The sequence below is a fragment of the Ursus maritimus genome, unplaced genomic scaffold (genome assembly GCF_017311325.1).
Source record: "Ursus maritimus isolate PB19 unplaced genomic scaffold, ASM1731132v1 scaffold_31, whole genome shotgun sequence".
In the NCBI taxonomy this organism is placed as follows: Eukaryota; Metazoa; Chordata; class Mammalia; order Carnivora; family Ursidae; genus Ursus; species Ursus maritimus.
In genome coordinates, this window is record NW_024425675.1 from 25,626,098 (window position 1) to 25,635,711 (window position 9,614).

Here is a 9,614-nt window from a genome sequence, read left to right on the forward strand (position 1 = left end):
AGTACTTTCCTTTCCTTTTAGGAGAAATGTCTCATAAAAGGATTTAAAGGGAGTTTTACGTCGTAGAGTCCAAGCCATGAAACTCTTTACCTCCCTGCAAATGGATCCATCGGCTTTGCCCAAAGGTCACTCCAAAGCCACTGACAGTGAACACATTTTTTTCAGAGGGCTAAAGATAAAGTTGTTGAATCACTGGTGCCCAGAGGTGGGGATTGTTGGACCATACAGTAGTTCTATTTTTAATTTCTTGAGGAAACGCCATACTGCTTTCCGTGAGGCATCTAAAGTAATCAAATCCGCAAAGGCAGAGTAAAATGGTGGCTGCCAGGGTCTGGGGGGCAAGAGGAAATGGGGGGTGGCCGTTCAGTGGGTATAAAGTTTCAGTTTTGCAAGATGAGAAAGTTTCGGATACCTGCGTACACCATCGTGCTTATGGTGAATAATACTGTATTGTACGCTTAAAACTTTGTTAGGAAGGTAGATCTCGTGTTATGTGTTTTTTTATCACACACAAAAAATCCAAAATTACTTGAACCAGTGATAACTGCAGTAAATAAAACAATGAAACCTATTTGAAGGTACTTTTGGGGCATTTGTGTTTTGAGAACTTGGCTCAGGTTAGTTCGAAGGATTCAGAAAGAAATCTGAAGTCATAGCCACACAAGGAAAGGTTTGTTTAGTCTGTTTATTTAATGTCAAAGGCCATAGCTCTTGCTGCTCTGAAGTGTTCTAGATGGTTCTCTAAGAGGTATGCTTTTCTGATATGAGGTCACAGGTGGAGCTATTTCTACATTTGCGCTATAACGAAGAGTCAACACTGGGGACACGCAGCAGAAATCAGAGAGTACAGACCCAGTCAGCCAGAGACCAAGGCCAAATTCTCCCCACCATGGATCCGACGCCCCATCGCTGGAACACAGTCAGGCCCGAGTCCGGGCTGTAGGCTGCACATCACCTGTATGCCATTTACACAAGGGATAAATAATCTGCGTGTTCCCCACTTCCCTTTTAGGATAAGAGGTTAGTGACTTGGCTTCGCCATCTCCAGCCCATGCCTAGACATAAATACTTCCAGGGGCTAAAAAGACATTCAAATTTCTCACTGATGTTTCCTTATTCAATAAAATAGTCACAAGAATGCATTCCCCCCCCCCATGAGACTTAATAAAAGTCTTTTTTATTTTGGATGGGGGAAAAAAGGAAACACTATAGAACATTTTAATTTTTTTCTGAAATGGTCCCGGGTTGGCAGGGAGGGGTAATTGGCAGAAAGGAAGAGAAGGAGGAAGGAGGCCGAGAGGAGGGAAGGGCTGTTCACGATTAGTCTGTACAGAAGCTAATAAATATATTTCCAGGAAGTTGGTGGTTACTGGCACTTCGGCATTAGTGTTTTTTGAGCAAGGGAACCAATCTCATCATTTTCCTACCAAATTTTTCCTATAAATCTGTTTAATGCGAGAAAGCACAATCAGGCTCACATTCATCCCTTTCTCCAAAGCTCTCCGGTTCTGTGTGGGGTAGAAGTAATCCATCTGATATTGCCTGACAAGAGTCCTTCCTTTTGCTCATGTCCCACAAAAAGGAATCGTCATAAATCTTCAGTTGGGTACATTTTAAAAATTATTTTAACGGAGCTAAAGAAAAGCGCTGGGAATTTTGCTGTGGGATAGCAATCTGCCGTCTTCACCCAGTTAAATATCCCACAGCCTCCATCCTGGTCAGTCCCCCTCAGCCTTCATCCATGAAGGACCAATTTGAGGAGGTTCCAACCTTGGGGGCAGAGGGTGTGGGCAGCGCTCCCAGCTTTGAGTGCCATAAGAAAAGGCAGTGCCAGTGGCCTCCCAGGGTTGTGCTGAGGCACAGGGAAGCGGATGGCCTCCACACCCGCCTGAGAGCTGGAAGACACCTGTGCAGTGGAAGATGGGGCCTGCAGGGTACATTTCTAGTAAGAAGCGACCCTTTTCCATACTGATTTTCTTCTTCAAGGCACATGAGGTGGTGTCACGTAATGTGGAGAGTGTGGACCCAGTTTTAAGAGGCCTGTATTGGAATAGAGCTGTAAGAAAGAACACACACACGTGAGGTTGCTGCATGGCCAAGAGCGTGAGCTCCTGAGTCAGACTGTCAGAATTTGAATCCAGGCTTTGTCACTTCCTTCCTGTGCCTCAACCTCCTCCTTGCAAAGTGTGGACAATGCTATCACAGGCCTTACAGGGTTTTCGGGAGGGGAACTGTGTGACTATGTAAAGCCCGGACGGAGAGCAGAGTCTGGCCCCGGTAAGCCGGCTGAGGCCAGCCACACTTGCCTGCTTTCCCACTGCTCGGTGGCCCTGGCATAGTCATGGCTGACACAGGAAGTGCTCGAGAAACAGGAACAGAATGAATGAAGATTCCCTGCAGCAGTGGGGAACCCAGCTCCGTCCCCTGGCCGGTGCCCCTGTCCGGGACTCAGCGACTCCTCTTTATAAACTGAAGGAGTTCAGACTAGGGGGTCTCTAAGGCCCTCTCCAGCTAAGATGCAAGCAATTTTCCTGTAATTAGAAATCTCCATGCAAAAGTTCAAATTCATACGCTCTGGAACTTGGCAGACTGCCTTCTTCCCCTCCCCGGGGGACCACCTCCCGACCTGAAGCGCCCTTGCCCGTTCCTGCACCCACAGGGCGCAGGTGGAAAGAGACCTCCCCCTACGGACTCGCGCGCAGGGCTGAGAGCGGCCGAGCAGGTACTTCTGCGGCGGAATCTTTGGGCGGTGACCGCAGGGGTGGCGGCCGCTAGGAGTCGGCGCCGCCCACAGCGGGGTCGGGGGCGCGGGCTGCGGGGGGAGCGGTGCGCTCGGTGCGGCCCGCTGCAGGCCCTGCGCTCGGCTCGTCCCGGCCCCTGGGGGAGCACGGGTTCGGAGCGCGGGGCCGGGGCTGCAGCGGCGCCCAGCGCTGCGGCTTCCAGCACACTCCAAGGGGCTGCAGCAGGCAGCGGCTCAAGAGTGCAGAGCTCAGCATGTTTCTGCAACTGTTTTGACGATGCTTTTGAGTGTTCCCATCACTACCGAGATGCTGCCGCTCTCCTCATGACCACAATCTATTAGCTCCAGTAGCTTTTCAGCGACTCGGCCTCGCCGCAGCTTCCTGCTTACCCTGCGCTCCTGGGGCGCTGCCAGCCCCCCCGGCGGGGACCACGCGGTTAGGGGGCCATGCCACCCCACCCCACCTCCACCGCCGAGTGGCCTGACTCCCAAGAGGTTTTCCTTTTTAAAGTGATCGTCAGAAGGCCTTGTCAACAGTTTCTAACAGTGCACCATAAGCTTGTCGTGCAGACCTCCTCAAGAAAACGGGGCTTTAGAACTTCCACCCATAATCAGGGCATTCAAGTCGGGCTACCCAGAGCCAGGAAGGCCAAGGGCACGTGAACTTCAGACAGGGGCCGGCTTCATCTTCGGCTAGCAGTGAGCTCTTGTGTATAAGGCATGATTCTGCCCTCTCACTAGATTTGTTCGTGGTTCTTCGGTGAAGAATTGCCTTTCGGTGTGTGAGTGTGTGCCTGTGTCCGGCGTGAGCCTTACACACAGGCTGGAGGGGAAAAGAGATCTGAAAGATCCATTTGTAGGTAGTGTTTGGCATTCATTGGGACGCATTTGAGAGAGAAAGCTCTGCAGTGGAAAGCGTCGTTCCCTGAAGGAGGGAGTACAAGAAACTTGCTCTGAAAGACAAATCCGGTGCGGCTCTCAAGGCCGGTGATCGCACCGAGGCCGCCTGTCTGGACCAGGCAGGGGAAGAGGGGACGTTGGAGGGCCGCCTGACTTCTTCACCTGGTCGAGGGGGTTGGGAAGAGGACAACCTAAGTCATCACTTTTGTGTGTGTGGCAGTTGAAACTACAAAGGCGACCAAAAGGAGGTCTTATCCGTTTTTTGTTAGCTTCAGTTGGGAACGGCAGGTAGAGAGCTGCTGTTTGGTTTTACTTTTTCACCACGGGGAGCTATAAATAGATGGGCGTGTATGTGGCTTTCTGGCTAAGTTACCTACACTTGCCTCCTACCTCACAATCCAGGCAGCTCTGACTCCCACATGAGTATCTCGACTCACAGCCCCCGCCCGGACATTTTCCACAACATGTGTGTGACACGAAGAAATGGCGAGTGCGTGTGTTGTTGTTATTTTTGTTTGAGCTTTGAGTTCTAGATGTATTCCACCCACACCGCCAACTCTGGAAGCAAGGCCTCCTCCTCAGTGCCTTGAAGAGATCATGTTTGTCGAAGGAAGAAAACATCACCGTCTGGTGTGTTCTCCCCGAGTCCAAAAATACACCGACTTTTATGTTTCGCAACGATCCATTTGGTCTTCTTCAAGCTGAAGAAGGTTTACCTGCCAGACTGCATTTTCTCCACACTGCCTTTCTTCACCCCATTGGGGAGAGAAAATTATTTTCTGGTAGTGGATGGCAGTGTGGGTATCAAGAGTCAGAGAAGGTGTCTTCCTTTCTAGCCACACTGTTAACCCACTGTGTGGGTACAGGTGTCCACTTGAAATGGGATACAATTTAGTTCCCAGGGCATTAGGCACTTGCCCCACTGCGGACCACATGAGGTCCTTGGGGTTTTTTACACATTAGAAAGAAGACAGATTTGTGGTCCATACTATCCTCCAATTTGCCCAAATGTGAGCAAAATAAACAGAGAAGACATGTCCTCACCAACACACACACACTTTTTTTTTCTTATCTTTTTTCCTGGCTCCACCAAATTCGCCTAAAAATGAAATACCGATTGTTCTGGGTGTCCAATAATCTTATCTTCCCCTCTCACCTCCCCCTGCCCGGATGTCTCCAGTCTGACGAAGATGAACAGGCTCAAAACTGAAATACATGGGCCAACCCATGGCTCTCTTCTAATCCGGAGATTCTGGAACCACCTGGCCAGCTGATATGGTGGCCATTTACGTTGAACTTAATGCTAGATTTTATGTTTCAAGTCCATTATCAGTTAGTACAGCTGCTCAGAGCCTGACACTAATGTGGTCAGAACGGTTCCCAGTTCTGAGCGCTAAGAGCCAGTGCACGTCTCTCAAGTCCATGACCGCACACGGCACTCCCCATGGCTACTGTCTCGGAGAGGTGTGCGTTGATGGCCATGGAAATGCAGGGAGAGAGGAATGAGGGGCCAGACACCATCATTCCCCCTCACTACGTCGCTTTTTGGATAAATAAGATAATGTATGGAAAGTTCCTGGAGTATATTAAGTGCTTGGGACGTGGTAGCTTTTATTGTCCTAACGCTTTCAACTCCTCCAGCCTTCACCAGCTCGGCCAGATTCCCAGAGAAAGCGATTGCATCTTTTCTTTTGAGGGGCTATTGATGGAAAATATCCTTAAAAATATGGTCCAGTGAAGCTCACATTTCTAGGGAAAAGCCCCTCCAAAGTTTGTTCCACTTTACCTAGGTTCAAAGACAATTATTAAGCAAACAGACTCCACATAGAATCCTCTAGAAGGAAATGAAGCTAGAAATAACTCTCCTGACGTCTAAATGTTTTTTAAAGGGATCACATTTGGGAACTTTGCCTGACAACTGCCCCAGAAACTGGAAGATGCTGAAAAATTAACAATTATTCCACAATTGCTCTCTTTTCCTCCCTCCTGCCTGGTGTGACCCATTATTTGACATTCCCTTAACACATCCCATACGCAGACGTCTTGACAATTAATTAACTAACCTTCACAAAACTCCTGCAAGGTAGATGGATGAAAAGCACCGTAGCTTTATCTCCACTTTTCAGGAAACTAAAAACAGAAAGGTTATGACTTACCAAAAGTCACACAGCAAGCTCATGAAAGGGCTTTCGTACCAGTGAATTTCTCCTCCAGCCAAACCACTGTAATTCTCGTCCTGAGGGAATCTTCCTGACTCACCACAAAATTCAGTACGGTTGCCTAGACCACGTTCAGTTCTCTGCTACTTCCTAGAGGGAGTAGACTGGGACCAGGTTGGCCAGGAAAAATAGAATTCAATTCCACTTAGTAGTCAGAGAATAAGGAGAAGGAAGATCGTCAATAAAGAATCTTCCGTTCTTGCAGCCAAGCTGTCAGGCTGTCAACTTAACCTGGCATTGTGGGGACAATGAACGCAGAACTCTACTCGACTAGGAAAATGTGAGGTTCCTGGTACTGCTGTCAGAGGAAAACAAAGACTTCTATAAACAAAGGCCAAGGTGTCTGGGGGCCGTTCAAGACAAGTTTGCAGTCAGTTTCGAAGTTCAAGCTCCTGCAGTATTTTTGGCAACAGCTCACGGCATTGTAGAAGGCCCCGCTCAGGCCACCAAGTCACCGTGTGACTCTGTGGGATGATGTATGGCTTCCTGTCCTTTTGTAGCTTGGATTCCATTCTCTGTCTCTTTCCACGTAACTCCCAAATTGTGCCAACTTGTGCACTCCTTCCATGAAAGCCACGGCCCAGAACCAATCAAAATGCCTTCAGAACCATGTAGTCGCCACAGGAAGTAATTGCTCTGAGGAAACAAGGACGGGACAGATTATTGCTTCATACCATCTAGAAAGATACCTGTTCGGTGAGAGACTGTGTTGTTCAATTATGTATGCTCTGTGAATATGCTTAGCCACAAGAAGGCAATGTCACCCGTAGACGTTACACCAATCTTCTGACAAATAAATGTCCTCCCAGATGGAGAGCCAAATGTAAGAACACATCTGCCATCTCAACACAAACACAATGCGAAATTGCCCCGGGATGATAGCACGTTATCCCGCATGGTTGGGAACTGTGCTTCTGGTAGCCTTGAAAAATGTGTAGGTGAGTTCTTCATTTTTTTCTAACGTCACGTAGCACCTGCAAAATCACATTGCAATAGGCATCTCTTCGGTGCTGGAAGATAAGGCATGATTTTTTTTTCTTTTTAATGTAAGGACTGCTAGGATGGAACAGCAGAAAACAGAGAAGCCCAAGGCACAGATAAGGAGAAAAAGGCTTTGAATCAACCTACACATGAAAAAGCAGAATCGGTCCAACTCCCAACACCAGCCACAAATCTAACCCTGCTACGTGTAGTTCAATCGACGTAAAAGAAAAGCATTCTAAAAATTAAAATCTTGACTGCTGTCAGAGGGAGTTACTGCAAAAGTTCTCATCCAAAACAAAATTTGAAGCTAACTTTTTGTTTTCTTAATTACCATTTTTGTTAAACTTTTGAGCTTTCTGAAAGGCTTGGTTAGGGTATCAAGGCAGTCGTAACGTCTCAGATCAAATACACTAAGTTTTGTGTTCTTGGTTCTATTTTTCTCAATGTGAGACCCTCCTGGAGAATGATGCAGATTCATGATGAGAAAATGAGGCCAGAATAGCCAACAGCCCCTACAAGGGGCCGAACTGGGATCTGAGAACCCAGGGTCTCTCCGGGTCACGAGCATCTGCCTTCACTGCCTTCACGGTCATTTGGGATGGAAGCAGTAAGGATGAAGGGGCGCATAAGACACCGCCCTTGGAAAGACTGGAAGTTAGTGGGGCTGCACTGGGGATTCATGGCCTGGAGACAAGTTTGTGGTGGATACGCAGAAGATCATATAGGTGACGCTATATATACTGCTTTATGATAAATCATAATCATAAACTTTATAACTTTTATAGAATGACTGTGGTTTTTTATATGACACAGCAACCAAGGGACATCGTTTGGTGATATTGTCCTTAATCATTTCCTGTTTAGTTTATTTATTATGTAATCTTGTGATGAAGTGAGCGATTACATTTCCTATTATTTTTTCTGGCCTCCATTATATTTTTATTTAACACTATTACAACCTCTAATTGTAGTTCGGTGCCACTGGCTTCAGCCTGCAAGCCAATTTACACTCCCTGGGTCTATCCCAGTGACTTTAAAGGTGGGAAAATTCCATTGTAAATTCATTTGTTTGATTGCTTTTTAAATTACTCCTAAGCACAAAGCTGCTTTCATACACAAGGTACTGTCTGTTGTTTTCTTCCCCTAATCACAATACCACCCCTTTTCAGCTCCACACCACAGGCTCCCTCCTGAATATGGAAAAATGGGGGACACCTGAGCGGTGTCTGTTTCTTCTGGCTTCTCGCCCCTCCCCTCTCCCTCATCTCTCTCGCTGAGGCATTGGGTTCTCATCTAGCAGCTTCTGATTCTCGTTTTTCAAGATTGGCACCAAGAGAAAAAGAGCTTATGAACACTAGGCTAGATTTTTATCCGACATGGGTTTCCTCTAAGGGGGAGGAGGAGGGAGGATACAGTGAACCACAGAGGAGGCAGGAGGATTCGGGAAGGGATGCACAGGCGAATCACTGAGCCATTGTTCAATCCTAAGGCAGACTGAAAACCAGACAACAGCCATTAGATCAGACTTATAAGAAAGTAGGCTACAGGCCCTTTGTCATCAGCGCTCCCCTGTGGTGGTCCCTTTGATAACTGTCCACACATGGGGACGATTTGGGCACCCCTTGAAGCCACACTCCCTGCTTTGCAGCAGTTAGGACCATTTCCAGCCCTACATTGTTCTATGTACCTGAAATAACTGTGAAAACTTGCCCTGTAGGCACCCGTGGCACCCGTGCCCCATCCCTGCCTTGACTGGGCTTTAGGACTTACATGGCTTTCTGCTCCTTCCTGTCATCCACCAAGAACCCCTGAGATCCCTCGCCACCAAAAAGCAGATTTGGGTGGGTTAAGCCTCCTTTTCCTAGTGTAGGAACAGTGGAAGTTCAGGTGGAAAGTGAATGAAGGTCAAGAAGTGGGTCAGGGAGAAAGAATCCAGTTCACCGGTAAAACCTGAAAAATTAGAGGAATATTTTTTAAAGCATATGGAAACATTCTATCTAATGCCATTCTAACTTTGGCTTCCAGCTAGAAAGAGCCTACTATCTTGGTGAGGTTATGAAAAGGTCAGTGTTTTTAGTAGACATTTCTAATGCTTCCTTTCCTGATTACATCGAAAGGTGTTATGATTTCGTGGAAGGGCTGTATCTAACAATATTTATATGGCCATGGATGCCACTTTTGCAAGATGTATACAAGTAGAGGTTTTTTCCAATCTAAGTTTGAAAGTGTGTGAAATGTCGCCAAGCACACTTTCGGGGTTTTCTCAGATAGTTTACAAATTTCTTTGACCCATTTTATTTATTTTGAATCAAGCTGATGCTTCCTCCCAAAGCAGTAAAATATGGTCAAAGAGGCACATTCACCTCAACTATGCAAACGTTTGAGGGCTGATTCAGCGCGTAGAATGCCCAAGGTTTGCAAGGAGGTGCTCAAGTTATAGGACACCCCTCTGGTGGGAGATGGGAACCTTACAGTCTCTCCCATTCTAGGATAGCTTACCATCTTCCTAAATGTTCATAAATTGAAGAAATCAAATTCGAGCTGGAAGCGTATGGGGGGAGGAGTGGAAGGTAAGGTATTTTTGAAGGCATATACAAAAGAGGCTAATTTAAATGAAGGATTCAAAACTTACTCATTTTGAAAACAATATAATGTCTTTCCTCAGAAGAGCTCGATTTGACTTCTGCCTAAGAGTGATGGGGCCATGACTCACTCATTTTTCCTGTTCAAAGTATCACCCTCAAGGCAGTGAAGAAAAGCAGGATTCTTTC